Source organism: Salmo salar, chromosome ssa08 (genome assembly GCF_905237065.1).
Source record: "Salmo salar chromosome ssa08, Ssal_v3.1, whole genome shotgun sequence".
NCBI classification, from domain to species: domain Eukaryota; kingdom Metazoa; phylum Chordata; class Actinopteri; order Salmoniformes; family Salmonidae; genus Salmo; species Salmo salar.
The window spans coordinates 14,476,234-14,493,456 of NC_059449.1; the positions used below are offsets into that span (position 1 = coordinate 14,476,234).

At 43.8% G+C, this 17,223-nt stretch overlaps 1 protein-coding gene across 17 annotated transcripts in view; it reads left to right on the plus strand.

Annotated features, from left to right (window-relative positions):
- Positions 1 to 17,223, plus strand: part of gab1 (GRB2-associated binding protein 1) — a 68,028-nt gene that overhangs the window by 16,744 nt on the left and 34,061 nt on the right. Inside the window, exon 1 of one of the 17 annotated variants that reach the window (XM_045722799.1) lies at positions 13,706 to 14,225. The exons of 15 other annotated variants lie outside the window; for them this stretch is intronic. The gene's annotated coding sequence lies outside the window, so the exon portion shown is untranslated. Of the gene's footprint in view, positions 1 to 13,705; positions 14,226 to 14,598; positions 14,726 to 17,223 lie in introns of those variants that run through there. One more of the 17 variants, XM_045722802.1, reaches the window with a different exon arrangement.

Here is a 17,223-nt window from a genome sequence, read left to right on the forward strand (position 1 = left end):
GGTCCATACGAATGTAGTTTTGTTCAAAAAGCTCATCATTTATGTCCAAAAATCTCCGTCTTGTTAGCACATGATCTAACCGCCGGACTTCATACGAGGGAAAAATATATTTCCGTTCGTCAAATTCAACTTTGTAAATCATTAGGGCCTTTTTAACCAAAAAAAACAGGTGGACGAATGCATACTCTTTTATAACGTATTGGAACGAGGGTACCCAACATGAACTCGCGCGCCAGGTGTCTAATGGGACATCATCGTTCCATGGCTCTTGTTCGGTCAGATCTCCCTCCAGAAGACTCAAAACACTTTGTAAAGGCTGGTGACATCTAGTGGAAGCAATAGGAAGTGCCAAAATATTCCTCAGCCCCTGTGTTTTTCAATGGGATAGGTTTAAAGTCAATACAACACATCAGGTATCCACTTCCTGTCAGAAAATGTCTCAGGGTTTTGCCTGCCAAATGAGTTCTGTTATACTCACAGACACCATTCAAACAGTTTTAGAAACTTTAGAGTGTTTTCTATCCATATATAATAAGTATATGCATATTCTAGTTACTGGGTAGGATTAGTAACCAGATTAAATCGGGTACATTTTTTTTATCCAGACGTGCAAATGCTGCCCCCTAGCCCTAACAGGTTAACAAACTATAGTTTTGGCAAGTCGGTTAGGACATCTACTTTGTGCATGATAGGTAATTTTCCAACAATTGTTTAGACATTATAATTCACTATCACAATACGTTTACATACAATAAGTTGACTGTGCCTTTAAACAGCTTGGAAAATGCCAGAAAATGATGTCAAGCTTTAGAAGCATCTGATAGGCTAAATGACATCATTTGAGTCAATTGGAGGTTTACCTGTGGATGTATTTCAAGGCCTACCTTCAAACTCAGTGCCTCTTTGCTTGACATCATGGGAAAATCAAAAGAAATCAGCCAAGACCTCCACAAGTCTGGTTCATCCTTGGGAGCAATTTCCAAACGCCTCAAGGTACCATGTTCATCTGTACAAACAATGGTACGCAAGTATAAACACCATGGGACCACGCAGCAGTCATACCGCTCAGGAAGGAGACGCGTTGTCTCCTAGAGATGTTGGGGGGGCAGGGTAGCCTAGTGGTTAGAGCGTTGGGCTAGTAACCAAAAGGTTGCAAGTTCGAATCCCTGAGCTGACAAGGTACAAATCTGTCGTTCTGCCCCTGAACAAGGCAGTTAACCCAGTGTTCCTAGGCCGTCATTCAAAATAAGAATTTGTTCTGACTTGCGTAGTTAAATAAAGGTAAAATTAAAAAACTTACTTTGGTGCAAAAAGTGCAAATCAATCCCAGAACAACAGCAAGGACCTTATAAATATGCCGGAGGAAACCGGAACGAAAGTATCTATATCCACAGTAAAATTAGTCCTATATCGACATAACCTGAAAGGCCGCTCAGCAAGGAAGAAGCCAAAACCGCCATTAAAAAAAGCCAGATTACGGTTTGCAACTGCACATGGGGACAAAGATCGGTCTGATGAAACAAATATGGAACTGTTTGGCCATAATGACCATCATTATGTTTGGAGGAAAAAGGGGTAATCTTGCAAGCCGAAGAACACCATCCCAACCGTGAAGCACAGGGGTGGCAGCATCATGTTATGGGGGTGCTTTGCTGCAGGAGGGACTGATGCACTTCACAAAATAGATGGCATCATGAAGAAAAATTGTGGATATATTGAAGCAATATCTCAAGACATCAGTCAGGAAGTTAAAGCTTGGTTGCAAATGAGTCTTGCAAATAGACAATGACCCCAAGCATACTTCCAAAGTTGTGGCAAAATGGCTTAAGGACAACAAAATTAAGGTATTGAAGTGGCCATCACAAAGCCCTGACCTCAATCCTATAGAATATTTGTGGGCAGAACTGAAAAAGCGTGTGCGAGCAAGGAGGCTTACAAACCTGACTCAGTTACACCAGCTCTGTCAGGAGGAATGGGCCAAAATTCACCCAACTTATTGTGGGAAGCTTGTGGAAGGCTACCCAAAATGTTTGACCCAAGTTAAACAATTTAAAGGCAATGCTACCAAATACTAATTGAGTGTATGTAAACTTCTGACCCACTGGGAATGTGATGAAAGAAATAAAAGCTGAAATAAGTCATTCTCTCTACTATTAATCTAGACTTTAAACATTAAAATAAAGTGGTGATTCGAACTAACCTAAGAGATGGAATTTTTACTAGGATTAAATGTCAGGAATTGTGAAAAACTGAGTTTAAATGTATTTAGCTAAGGTGTATGTAAACTTCCGACTTCAACTGTAGGTGATGTACTGGGCCACAGTGATGTACTGTGCCATACGCACTACCCGCTGAGCAGTTGCGATACCAGGCGGTGATGCAACTGGTCAGATGCACTTGATGGTGCAGCTGTAGAACATTTTGAGGATCTGGTGACCCATGCCAAATCTTTTCAGTCTCCTGAGGGGGAAAAGGTGTCGTTGTGCCCCCTTCACGACTGTCTTGATGTGTTTGGACTAGGGTTGCAAAGGGTCGGAAACTTGCCGGTAAATGTTCCATGGGAAGTTAAGCCCTGGAATTTTGCTTAAATTCACCAAAAAAGTTAGCTTATAATTGAACCTTTTTTGTGGGACACACAAGGCAATTCTAGGTCTTGTGGCATATTTTGGTTAAACTATCCCCAATTCAATGGAATTGCAACCCTCAGCATGCACAGTGCATTCTTCCATCACATGTGCAGTGCACTCTTACATCACATGTACAGCTGATTCTCAAGATCTTGCACACTAATGAGATGCTATTGAGCCCACGCTACATGCTTTCTGGTAAGTTTTGATTACGATACTGGGTGGGGTGAATATATTTTATATGACATGATTTTTGTTAACTAGTAAATAGTAGCCTACAGCAAAGTGTGTTTAAATCATTTCATACTTGTTAACAATTTCTTCTAGTTAGTTTTTGCTACCATGTGGGTTTTAGCTTGCTTGAGCCTGCTGACTGAGGAGTGTTAATTCACCTGTGTCCATACATTGTTTGATCTAACTGCTTAACTATTTATCTGTATGTGGAATTGTGTTTTTGTATTTTTTTATTCATTTTTGTCTAATCTTTACAGGAAAATGCCTCGGACTATCTGATGTATGGAGACATTTCACTGCAGCTAATGTAGAAGGAAAAGCGGTGTACATTTGCAAATACTGTGCCAAATCATATGTGAAGAATGCAACAAAGATGCAGAATCATCTGGCCAAGTGCATAAAGTTCCCTCAGCGCTCACAACAAGCAACCTCTGACAAAAGTCCCTCTACTTCTATTCAAGTTGAACATGTTGAATCAGACCTTAACTTATCGATAGCAACAGCTCATGGTCCTCCTTGAATCAGAAGTTTTTTTTTGACTCAATGGAGGAACCTAGTCAGAGAATTGCTGATGAATGTCTTGCTCGAGCTGTGTATGCAACTGGTTCACCTCTGATGCTCACAGGCAATGTGTATTGGAAGAGATTTCTGAATGTTCTTCGCCCAGCTTACACCCCTCCAACCAGACATGCTTTTTCTACTCATTTGCTGGATGCAGAGTTCAGGTGAAGGTCAAGCAAATCATAGAGAAAGCAGACCGTATTGCAATCATCTCTGATGGGTGGTCGAATGTTCGTGGGCAAGGAATAATTAACTATGTCATGTCCACCCCTCAACCAGTATTTCTACAAGAGCACAGAGAAGGGACAACTCACACACCGGTCTCTACATTGCAGATGAGCTGAAGGCAGTCATCAATGACCTTGGAACACAGAAGGTATTTGCACTGGTGACAGACAATGCTGCAAACACGAAGGCTGCTTGGTCTGAAGTGGAGGAGTGCTACCCTCACATCACACCAATTGGCTGTGCTGCTCATGCATTGAATCTGCTCCTCAAGGACATCATGGCACTGAAAACAATGGATACACTCTACAGGAGAGCCAAGGAAATTGTTATGCATGTGAAGGGTCATCAAGTTATAGCAGCAATCTACCTCACCAAGCAAAGTGAGAAGAATAAGAGCACCACATTGAAGCTGCCCAGCAACACTCGTTGGGGTGGTGTTGTCATCATGTTTGACAGTCTCCTGGAGGAGGAGGCTCTCCAAGAAATGGCCATTTCAGTCTGATATGGACAGCCCCATCAGGATCCTCCTGGATCAGGATCCTCCTGGGAGAAAGTGTTAAGCAGCCTGAAACTCCTGAAACCTATGGCAGCTGCCATTGCATGGATTGAGAGAGACAATGCCGTCCTGTCTGATGTTCAGACTGCTTGCCGATATAAGAGAATAAATCTGTACTGCCCTGCCCACTTCACTGTTGCTCCAAGCAGAGGTAACTGCAGTTCTGAAATACATCAAAAAGTGTGAAGACCTCTGCCTGAAGCCCATACACACCACAGTGTACATGTTGGACCTCAAGTATGCTGGCAAGAGCATCTTGTCTGGAGCAGAGATCAACGAGGCCTATAGTGTCATCACTACTGTGTTTCGCCACCTTGGCCTGGATGAGGGCAAGGTTCTTGGCAGTCTGGCGAAGTACACTTTCAAGCAAGGGCTTTGGGATGGAGATGAGATGCTGGCATGACTGCCATATTTCATCAGCCACCTGGTGGAAGGGACTTTATGGATCTGTGGCTCTTTCCCCTGTTGCATCCATTCTCCAAATTCCACCAACATAAGCCACCTCAAAGCACAACTGGTCCTTGTTTGGGAACACGCACGCAACAGGCTGACCAATACAAGGGTTGAAAAATTGGCGGCCATCCGGGCAAATTTGAGGCTTTTTGAGCCTGACAACGAGCCATCCTCAACAAGGTTGGAGAGTGACAGTGACGATGAGGCCTCAGTCTGATGTTCAAGAGCTGGACATTGAGGTCGTTCAGGGAGAAGACATTGAAGCCTGAGAGGAAGACAAGCAAGGCTTTAGTCTAGAAACTATCATTTTACAGATGTTTGTTGAAAATGTTTTCTAGAGATGCGATGGATTATTGGGATCATTCAATATTCCATTGTTGTTGTTCAGTGAAATCATCCCATGTGAAGAGTCAACTCATTTAATTAAAGCTCAATTCGTAATGATTTTTTTTTTTCTATTGGAAGGATTTAATCATTTGCATTTGTCTACTTATAAGGTTAATAGTTTGTTTCTGTCTCCATATGATATGGTAAATATATCCAATGCAGAAAACATCTACATTTAAATGGTATTAATATTAATTTGCATATTTCTGTAAATTCCCATGGAAAGTTTCCAACTTTTGAATATTCCCCAAAATATGCAACTCTAGTTTGGACCATGATAGTTTGTTGATGTGGACACCAAGGAACTTGAAACTCTTGAACCCACTACCGCCCCGTCAATGTGAATCGGGGCGTGTTCGGTCCTCCTTTTCCTGTAGTCCACGATCATCTCCTTTGTCTTGATCACGTTGAGGGAGAGGTTGTTGTCCTGGCACCACACTGCCAGGTCTTTGACCTCACTAAAGATACAGGCATCCTTCTTAACTTAGTTGCCGGAGAGGAAGGAAACCACTCAGGGATTTCACAATGAGGCCGATGGGGACTTTTAAAACAGAGTTTAATGGCTGTGATAGGAGATAACCGAGGATTGTAGTTACTCCACAATACTAACCTAATTGAGAGTGAAAAGGAAGCCTGTACAGAATAAAAATATTCCAAAACATGCTTTCTGTTTGCAACAAGGCACTCACTAAATTAATACTGCAACAAAAACTTTTTGTCCTGAATAAAAAGTTATGTTTGGGGCAAATACAACATATTATTGAGTACCACACTCCATATTTTCAAGCATAGTGTTGGTTGCATTATGTTATGGGTATTTGTGTAATTTTTAATGACTGGGGAGTTTTTCAGGATAAAAAAAAAAATGTAATGGGGCTAAGCACAGGCAAAATCCTAGAGGAAAATCTGGTTGTCTGCTTTCTACTAGACACTGATGAATTAATCTCCCATTCAGCAGGACAATAAACTAAAACACAAGACCAAATCTACACTGTAGTTGCTGAAAGGCCGAGTTACAGTTTTGACTTAAATCTACTTTAAAATCTATGGCAAGACCTGAAAATGGTTGTCTAGCAATGATCAACAACCAATTTGACAGAGCTTGAAGAGTTTTGAAAATAACAATGGGTAAAATGTTGTACTATCCAGGTGTGGAAAGCTCTTACAGACTTACCCAGAAAGACTCAAAGCTGTAATCACTGCCAAAGGTGCTTCTAAAAAATACTGACTCAGGGGTGTGAATACTTATGTAAAATAGGCATTTCATTTTCAATATATTTGAAAAAATGTAAAAAAAAAAATGTCTATTTTTCACTTTCATTGTGTGTAGATGAGTGGGGAAAAAAAGGATTTCATAAATTTTGATTTCAGGCAGTAACACTACAAAATGTGGAATAAGTTAAGGGGTAAGAATACTTTATGAAGGCACTGTAATTGAGAAGACTAGGCAACCAGGCTTATTGGCACTTTGTGTGTGTGTGTGCGCGCACGCACACTCTCACTTCCCTACAATTCCTCTCAGACGCAAACAAATGTAAACAAAATTGTGTCACAATACTGATGTGAAAACGGTCATTTAGAACACAAAAACCAGCCCACTGTTATGTGGCAGAGCATAATATAGTGCTTAGTAAGACATTCCAGTGGCTTGGGGGAAATTGCTGCTGTAACACAGTAGGCTGTCATTAGACTAGCCTTGTTCTATCTATGGGAACACATACACAGCAGACTCACTGTAAATCTCTATATAGCCTACGGGCCATTGGCTTTCATTATTTTAGATTATTAAAGTTTATGTCCACTGGGTTCACGGAAACCCTCTGTCCTGTTGGCCAAAACAGTCAGGGTAATGTTATGGATGGAGTAAAGGCCTGGGGCTGGGCCGCTGCTTTATTTGGTGGTGCTGCTGCTATGGCTCATGCTGTTAAGAGAACGAGACACTGGCTGGCTCTGTTGTTTAGAGGGATGGAGACCATTTAGTAGTGGTTTGGTGGAGTGGGATAGGAGTAGGGACTAGAGAGGGTTGGTGCGGTCATGGAGGGGAGAGCGGAGGTGGGGTTATCTTGACGGATCACGAGAGGAGACGCAGACAGAAAAAAAACAAAATCCCATTTGGATTGGTTAGTCCGGAGAGAGTCTTGTCTCTGGCAGCAGTGTAAGCAAACTGTTATGCTGTTTGTCTTGACTACTGTAAACCACATAGACAGCCGCACAGTTCTCTACTCCTGTCTTCTTATTGTCCATCAAGGTGTCTTTGCTCTAGAGGTCGACCGATTTTAATTGGAATGGCCGATTTAATTAGGGCCGATTTTTCAAGTTTTCATAACAATCGGAAATCGGTATTTTTGGACGCTGAATATTCTTTTTCATATTTTTTTTCTATTTTTTTATTTAATTTAAATTTTTTAAGACCTTTTATTTAACTAGGCAAGTTAGTTAAGAACACATTCTTATTTTCAATGACTGCCTGGAAACGATGTGTTAACTGCCTTGTTCAGGAGCACAATGACAGATTTTTACCTTGTCAGCTCGGGGATTCAATCTTGCAACCTTACGGTTAACTAGTCCAACGCTCTAACCACCTGCTTTACATTGCACTCCACGAGGAGCCTGCCTGTTACGCGAATGCAGTAAGTAGCCAAGGTAAGTTGCTAGCTAGCATTAAACTTATCTTATAAAAAACAATCAATCAATCATAATCACTAGTTAACTACATATGATTTATTGATATTACTAGTTTATCTAGCCTGCGTTTCATATAATCGCTTAGGTACACGTTGCTCCAACCATAAACATCAATGCCTTTCTTAAAATCAATACACAAGTTTATATTTTTAAACCTGCATATTTAGCTAAAAGAAATCCAGGTTAGCAGGCAATATTAACCAGGTGAAATTGTGTCATTTTGCGTTCGTTGCACGTAGTCAGGGTATATGCAATAGTTTGGGCCGCCTGGCTCGTTGCGAACAAATTTTCCAGAATTTTACGTAATTATGACATAACATTGAAGGTTGTGCAATGTAACAGGAATATTTAGACTTAGGGATGCCACCAGTTAGATAAAATACAGAACGGTTCCGTATTGCACTGACAGGAAAAACTTTTTGTTTAGGAGATGATAGTTTCCGGATTTGACCATATTAATGACCTAAGGCTCGTATTTCTGTGTGTTATTATGTTATAATTAAGTCTATGATTTGATTTAGCAGTCTGACTGAGCGGTGGTAGGCAGCAGCAGGCTCGTAAGCGTTCATTCAAACAGCACTTTTGTGCGTTTGCTAGCAGCCCTTCGCAATGCATTGCGCTGTTTATGACTTCAAGCCTGTCAACTCCCAAATTGAGACTGGTGTAACCGATGCGAAATGGCTAGCTAGTTAGCCGGGTGCGCGCTAATAGCGTTTCAAATGTCACTCGCTCTGAGACTTGGAGTGGTTGTTCCCCTTGCTCTGCATGGGTAACGCTGCTTCGAGGGTGGCTGTTGTCAATGTGTTCCTGGTTCGTGCCCAGGTAGGAGCGAGGAGAGGGACGGAAGCTATACTGTTACACTGGCAATACTAAAGTGCCTATAAGAACATCCAATAGTCAAAGGTATATGAAATACAAATCGTATAGAGAAATAGTCCTATGATTCCTAAAACTTCTTACCTGGTAATATTGAAGACTCATGTTAAAAGGAACCACCAGCTTTCATATGTTCTCATGTTCTTAGCAAGGAACTTAAACGTTAGCTTTTTTACATGGCACAAAGTGCACTTTTAATTTCTTCTCCAACACTTTGTTTTTGCATTATTTAAACCAAATTGAACATGTTTCATTATTTATTTGAGGCTAAATAGATTTTATTGATGTATTATATTAAGTTAAAATAAGTGTTCATTCAGTATTGTTGTAATTGTCATTATTATAAAAAAATCGTCCGATTTAATCGGTATCGGCTTTTTTGGGGCCCTCCAATAATCGGTATCGGCGTTGAAAAATCATAATCGGTCGACCTTTACTTTGCTCTGTTAGTCACTGTCTGCTCCATGAGGTTCTTCGGATACCAGTAGAGTCCTAGTTGTGCCTTAATGTCTTGAATCTACAGTGAACTGTTGCGCTCCACCACTGTCAAATACATTATGCTTGGAAAAGGTATCGTTCCATGTAAAACAGTGCTAACCTCACGCAATGTAGTTGTGCCCGTGCAGTGTTATGAACGGTTGCACTCCTGAATGCTGCACCCCTGGTGTTAACAGAGTTGCATGTCAATAGTTCCAGAGAACTGCTTCAGGAGTAGGAAGTGGGGTGGTTGCTGTTCTTTCCATGAACACAGTGGTGTTTACCCCATTTAAGGAACTGAAACCCCCTGCAGGCTCTCAGCTGTGGTGTGCAGAGTTTAACAGGAGAGACACATCATGACACAATTCTCAGGAATACACACACTGACAGGCGTACGCGCACACACACGCATCCCAGTCAGATACGCACACAGACACTCTGATTTGTCACATGCTTTGTAAATAACAGGTGTAGACTAACAGTGAAATGCTTACTTACAGGTCCTTTCCCACAAGATAACCTAACTCGTTGCACACGTCATAGCACTTAGTCAGTGTGTACAAGCCTGCTGGGCCTGAGTAGGCACAAGTCAACCCCCGTCCTCTGGAAAAAGGGCCAAAAAACATCTAGAAAACTGTTTGAGAAATTGCTGACATTGTTTTGGGGCTGCTTGCATTAGGCCTGACTTAGGAAATGCTTCACATTTCTCCTCCTGCTGCTGCCTGGTGGCTCCAATCACACACACTATCCCCTTCAATCGAAAGTGAAGCATGGTGTCAGTATCGATGTTATAATCTGGGCCAATGAGAGGGGGAGGTGTCTCCTTGCTATCTGAACAACATGCCTCAACAGGCCCAACACCTTTTTAACACTTTTTTTTTTTGTTACCTTTATTTAACTAGGCAAGTCGGTTAAGAACAAATTCTTATTTTCAATGACGGCCTAGGAACACTGGGCTTAACTGCCTTGTTCACTGGGCTTAACTGCCTTGTTCAGGGGCAGAACGACAGATTTGTACCTTGTCAGCTCGGGGTTACTAGCCCAACGCTCTAACCACTAGGCTACCTTGCCGCCCCACTTCTTAGAGGGGAAACACACAGGCACGTCATGTGACTGGAGTCACTATAGAAACGGCAGGATTATGATCCTCAAAGGGATATACCTGCACTTGTAGGAGGAGACAGGTGTGGTATAACTTGATTTAAAATAAACTGCTTCTCACTGCTTACTTTAGTTGCACGTGTTGAAGTGTTCACATTTGCAAGTAGTGTGTGTGAGAGCTTTTAGCCCTCATAAGGAGTGTTTGATTATAGAAGGTCAAGTATTGCAGTCGTGTTGGTTGCTATATTTCTTTGAACCAAATCATTTGTAAATACTCATTTTACACTGAGTGTACAAAACACCTACTCTTTCCATGACAGACTGACCAGGTGAATCCAGGTGAAAGCGATGTTCCCTTATTGATGTCACTTGTTAAATCCACTTCAATCCGTGTAGATGAAGGGGAGGTGACAGGTAAAATAAGGATTTTTAAGCCTTGAGACAATTGAGACATGCATTGTGTGTGCCATTCAGAGGGTGAAAGGGCAAGACAAAAAATGTAAGTGCCTTTCAACGGGGTAGGTGCCAGGCACAATGTTTTGAGTGTGCCAAGAACTGCAACGCTGCTGGGTTTTTCCACGCTCAATAGTTTGTGTATCAAGAATGGTCCACCACACAAAGGACATCCAGCCATCTTGACACAACTGTGGGAAGCACTGGAGTCGACATGGGCCAGCATCCCTGTGGAACACTTTCGACACCTTGTAGAGTCGATGCTGCGATGAATTGTTGTTCTGAGGTCAAAAGGGGCTGCAACTCAAATATTAGGAAGACGTTAATGTTTTACACTGTGTACTCTAGTGGTTTGGTGAGGAAACAAAAACGTGATGTCCCTTGCGACACCAAGCACATCCACATGTCTGCGACTGTCCGTTCCATTTCCTTATCTTTAAATATAGTCAGTGCAACTTCAGGCCCATTTCCTCTCCCTCCTCCTTAGTCATAGAGCAGAGGAATTGGATTATGGTTGAATCAACGCAGCCCGGGGCAGTAAATGTCATTTAGTCTGGGTTAGCTCTGCTCTCTGATTGGATTAGAGACGGTCTGTGTCTGCTGCTGGTCACTATCTTCAGACACTCCGGATGGGACCCAGGAGAGAGAGAGCGAGAGGGGGAGAGTGTGTGTGTATACCGGCCAGGGATTCCCCGTTAGATGCATACACACTTACTCAGACATGTAAACACATGCATTCACTATGGCTGCCACAGTAATCGTATGAATGTGTAACTGACAATTATGGACAGTAAACGTGTGTAATTATTTATATTTTTTTGTTATGGTCTCAATATATTCATTTTAGGAAGAGGGGGATTTGAACAGTTTTCCATTTCCCCGTGAGGAGGGTAAGGTTGGTCATTATTTTACGAGCAGAACCACATGGTCGTAGCTCAATTTTGAAGATTCATTAAAGCGCACATTTTTTTCCAAATAAAAAATGACCATGACTGTCATTTGCATGAGAATTAATCGTTACCCAAAATCACGTAGTCGTCACAGCCCTAGCATTCACACTCGTACTCAAACCCACATGACACAGGCATGCACGTACACACACACACACACACACACACACACACACACCCTCAGTGGGCAGTGAGAAGGTCTGGTTATGTGTCTGGCTGGCTGGCGTCTCCACCACCCACAGCCTGCTGCTGTAGTGTGGCTGCTCTACTGATTAGTGCTGTCTCTCTCTGGTTCCATCAGCTTCATCAACATACTATGGTTGTGTCTGTCAGAAGTTAACCTGTCCTTCATGGGTAGTGGTGAAGCCCCGACCTATTAGGCATATCATCGTCTTTTGACCATCTGTTAGTAAGGTCATGAACTTTGCATGACGACGTATGACAACAGGTCGGAACGGACTCAACAGGTTGTCAGCAGGCCTTGTGGGCCAGACTTAAGGAGAACTAAGGTCCTGACTCCATTTGGCCACAGCCTGGCGATGGGCGGACGGTGAGGGTGTTTTCTGTCCTGCCTCGCCGCTGTACGACTGGCCTAGCTAGCGTAGGCCCCTCTCCTCTCGGTGGAAACAGCCTGCCGTAGCTGAGCGGGGAATAGGAGGTGGTGGGTGGAGGGGAGGTGGCCTCTGTTATTTTCAGTCCATTGTGTCTACTTCCTGTGGGCCAGTGGTTATTGGAGCAGGGTGTTAGACTTGACGGAGGTGGGGAGGCAAGGAACCAGACTTGGTCGACTTGATGCTGGCTGGCTGGCAAGCAGCTTGGATCACTAGCTACCACGCTCCTGTCTTCGCTTCCCTATACCCGTCTCCACTCCGAATCGGCACCACCAGGTAAAACATTGCCCCCTGATTTCGTTGGCATACTAGTGGTAGCCATGTTTTCCTCTTGTTGCTATGCAGGTTTTTTACTTGTTGTTGGGGAAATTGTTCGATCACCCATGTCTGGCGGGTAACACCTACCCTCACTCAGCGCCTATGGTGCCTATTTCTTTCAAGTTGGACGTTGTAGATCGTCTGTCCGCGGCTTGTTTCTTTATCTGTTGCGTGTGGACAGTGTTTGCCGCCGCCGCTAAAAACCCATAACACGGGAGACAGGAAGTGGGCGGTGGAAGTGTGCCATCCGCCCTCACTCTTATGTAAGGTGAAGCCTCCTCCAGGGTGGCCATGGTAGGCGACGTGTATTATTTGAAGACTAGGAGAGGAAGCTGGGCAGTACCTGTGGTAATAACACTTCTCAATGAGAGCCTTTCTGTATGATAGCATTGGGCTAAACGGTAGACCTTTCTCAAGGGAGCTAAATCTCATTAGGTTTACTTGCATGTCCATGTCAACGGGGGTATTGAGTTTGTAACCTGCACTGTACAGTATATTATCTAACCTGTGTAATCAGTGTGTGAATCCGTTCCGCTCGGTATTGCATTGAGACAACCAAATGGTACACTTGTGGAGTTGTGGGGGCCCAAAGGGGACCTGGATGGATGGGCAGGACATCCCCAGTTCCCCTCACACTCAGGACAGGGCCCCTCTCCTAAAGGATTCCCTCCTCCCATGGGGGGGGGATCTATAGTTAGCCCTGACCAACGGACCCCTGCCGCGTGACAACGGAGGCAAAACAGGAAGTCTTTTTGCCATGTGTGTGTCGGGAACAGATGACCAGGAAGATTAAAAAAAAGAGGAGAAAAATGCCAACAAAGTGGAAACTTCCAGCAGCAAGGGATGGTTTTTCCTTGTGTGTTTGTCTCTCTATCTCCTCTCTCGCTCTTGTGTTTTTCTCTTCTAAAAGACCCTGTTTCCTGGTAAACATTGAGAGAGAAGAGGGGGGGTATTTGGTTTGGCGTTTGAGAAATGGATTAGTACCTACTGTTCAGTCAGTGGTTGTGTTTGTGTGTTCAGTCGCTGTGGGAGAACTGTTACTTCACCACGCTCTCTCAGCCGTGAACGATGGGAAATCAACCAACACGTTAATGTTTAAGCCCACTCACTCATAGTTAATGCTTTACCCGCCTTAGGCCTCTGCAGCCTAACCTGGACTGACTGGAGCTATACATACTGGGGGATGTGGTGGGGAGGGAGGATTTCTCCACTCTGGCAACCATCAACCCTGTCTGTCGCTGGGGGTTTCGGGTTGCTGGTGGTTGAGGAAACGGAACCAGTTGAAGCGGGAGATAAAAACGGTCCTCGGTTTCTAAAACCAGGCCATTCCCACGGGACCGCTGTTTCTGTTCAGGGCTATTGATCTCCCACTCTCCCTTGTTCTCTCTTGCCCTCTCCCTCTCTCTTTTCCCTTCCTCCCCCCTCTCATTCTCTCTCCCCCCTCTTTCTTTCTCTGCCTTTCCTAATGAATGATTGTGGCCTGACCCCTGACTGAGAGCTCCTCTTGTCTCTGCCTTAAGAGTCAGTAACAGTCAGTCACACAGCCCTAGCCTAGCCGTCACAGCAGCAGTAGTACGGCGTTGGGTGGCAGTATGACAGGTGGACAGCAGCAGAGATGGGACTAGTAGGATCTGGTGGACAGGGGAGCTGCCTCTAACTGGTCCTCTGTGGATAACGCCTCCCAGCTGACCAACACTCCCACAGACAGGTAAGAACTAAAGCACCTCGGTTATCTCAACTGGGAAGATGCAGAAGGTGTTGTTCCAGTAGTGCACACTTGTTGTCCCAAGACTACAGGAAAGCCTTTGAAGAAGCGTGTGTGTGCGTGTGTGTGTGTGTGTGTGTGTGTGTGTGTGTGTACACTGTTTGGCTGGATAGCAGGGCTATCAAACATGGATTTGTGTTCTTTGGACTGTCAGTGTAGAGGGCGGTTGATGGATATGAGGTCCGACGGTGACGGCGCCTCGCTGGGTGTGAATTTCACAGCTGCACATCAAAGAGCAGGACTGTGGGACAGCAGAGGGAGGGAGGGAGGCTTGTTTTGTTCATCATGGTAGATCAATACACAGTGATCACATCCAGCCAGCCAGTGCAGCTCAGGGTCTGATGCATACAGCTATAGCACGATACTGGAAGGTTATGTAGATGGGATGCTCTCTATGCATCGCCACTTAGATACATCCCCTCAACAGGACATGGAATTGTAAGGTGAGGATGCTTCTCTTGCTATTGTTTGTGTGTAGGGCTTTTTGGCAGAATACTGTACCTTGGCTGTTTGGTCACTTCATTGTTAACGTCATATGAAAACAAGATGAGATAAGTGGAGCTCCTTTTAAAAAAAAATGTTATTCTGCTCTCGCAACATCACAGAAATCATCATCATTAGTCACTCTTCGTCTCAGCAAAGCAACGTTTTATGAACTCTGCGTCGGTTCTTTTTTGGGGGTCGCCATATTCTCCGGTCTGTCTCCATTGTTATTGCGACCTCATGTGCATGAAGACTTATGCGGATTCCATGCTTTTTTCTGTTGCTGTTAGCAGTGCTCTGCATAGACTGTAGGCTATTTTTACAGCTGGCCTTTCCCTTACAGAGATGAGGAGGAGGAGGAGGAGAGAGGATCGTCCTTATGTTACACGGCAGATGTAGGTCCCGGCCAGTGTATTTCCAGGGGGAGGAAAGTGTTTAAGGTCACAGTATATGATGACGACATTAGGTGGACTGGCCACTGTTTTTCCTTCTGATGTTGGCTCTTATTCAGAAGAGCCTGTCCAGATTCAAATCTACTGCAACACAGGACCCAGGAGTTAGCCTGCTAACGTGCCTAAATATTCTGAATTAACTTTTTTTTTTTTATGTTTAAGATAAGCTTGAAATGGGCATGGTCTACTTAACTCAACAACCAAAAACACATATCTAAGTTCAGCTTCCTTTTATCAACCAGAAAATAAACCTATTTCTGGTTGTTTAAGAAAGTAGCCTACACCTGGCATGGTTGTTGTTTACGAGGTCGCTGTACTAGAAGGTCACGGGTGCTCCTCAGCCCATTCCTCCTCCGTGTCTTTCCTTACCAGTATGACTTTATTTTTCTCTCTCCTTTTTCCCTCTATTTTGCTTAAACACACACAGGAATTGAGGGGGAATCTCCATGATTCATATTAGCCTAGGGCTGTGTAATGTAAGTGTGTGGCCTCCTCACCCCTGTGTCTCCACCTTCATCAAGCCTGCTGCCGGCTCACATATCAGTTCAGGTGCTGGAGATAGGAACTAGGGACTGACTCTCTGTAGAGGGGTTGTGTTAGGGCTATGGGGCAATCAATCTATGGTTCTATGGTGGTTTTCCTGGAGACAGCGTTACCTAATGACCTCAGACTGGATGTGGTAGTCCCCCCCCCCATTTGTGGTTTTCAAATACGGTTTTCTTTTCTCCTGCTTGTAATGTGGGAGAGTATTTTTTTATATTTTTTTATTGGAAGCAAAATTAGTTTGAACTGAAGTTTTGTAACTGACCTAATGTCAAGTTAATCACGATGGGTTGGCCGAATGTATTTATTTTTCCTGTTTCATTGTAATGCCTCAAATTATCCAGTTAAACAGAGCAATTTATGCTCTGGTATAAAAAGCAAGCACCTTAGTCAATATGCACAGAGCTGCGGTCTAGACTGTCATGCATGACCACTCCCTGGGTGCTTGGCAACGTCACTCACTGTGTGCCTTTTTTTAGAGGGCCACTCGTATTCTATTTGGACAAAAATCCCCTTTGCCCCTCGTATGGGTTCTAAATGAGCGCGTAGACTTTGTGCCCATAGAATATTCTGTTAAAGGCAGGCAAAGCCTTTGCATCAACCACTCTCTTACCTAGCCCCCTGTTTCAATCAATTATCAACAAAGTGAAATCCGTGTTTGGTTTTAAATATGAACTCTTTGTTCAGTTCATGCTAGTCCATTTCATACCAGTCAGTCGACACTAGTGGACTTGAGAGGACCACAGTCCGCCCCAGTAACTCCCCTCAGTAAGAGTGTTTTGGTGGCGTAACAACACGGGAGTGCCTCTGACAATTTGCTATGAAATGACACACTAAACAAGCAAAACAGAGCAGTGAATTTAACAGATGTTTTTAATAATTAACATTCAGGATAATGTGTATCCAGGTCTTTACTGTGTTGTGCTGTCAACAAATTGCACATCCTGCTTTCACTGGACATCTTCATTAGTTTAGGAAACGATCAGAAATAAACAGCGCAACGCGGAAGTGTCAATTGTCACTTAGCAACGGAGCTGATAGAGGTAGAGAGGTGACGCTCTAGCTGGGGCCGTGTGTGTGTGGGCTCCTGTGAGTGTGAGCGAGTGACATGGGGAACAGGGAGGAGGGAGGGAGAGAGGAGCGACCGCAACCAACCAATCAGACGTGTTCTAAAGTAGACTAATAGTATAGCGTGAGTCCTACACAGTTACAAACAACTCCGTTTAGAATATAAATGTAGCAGCCTACTGTTGTACTTGGCCGTTGTAGCCTAACCTTCTCCTTTCATTTATAATTTCAATATATCTCCTAATTTTTTTCCCCCACATGGAGGCTCTGACTGTACCTTATTGCTGCTTTGATGACTTATGATTGGCCAACAACAAGAAGCTACGCCCACTACTCTCGTGAAAAGCAAAGAGCTGCAGCATAAATGAGTCTCACGGTCTCTCTCTCTCGCTCTC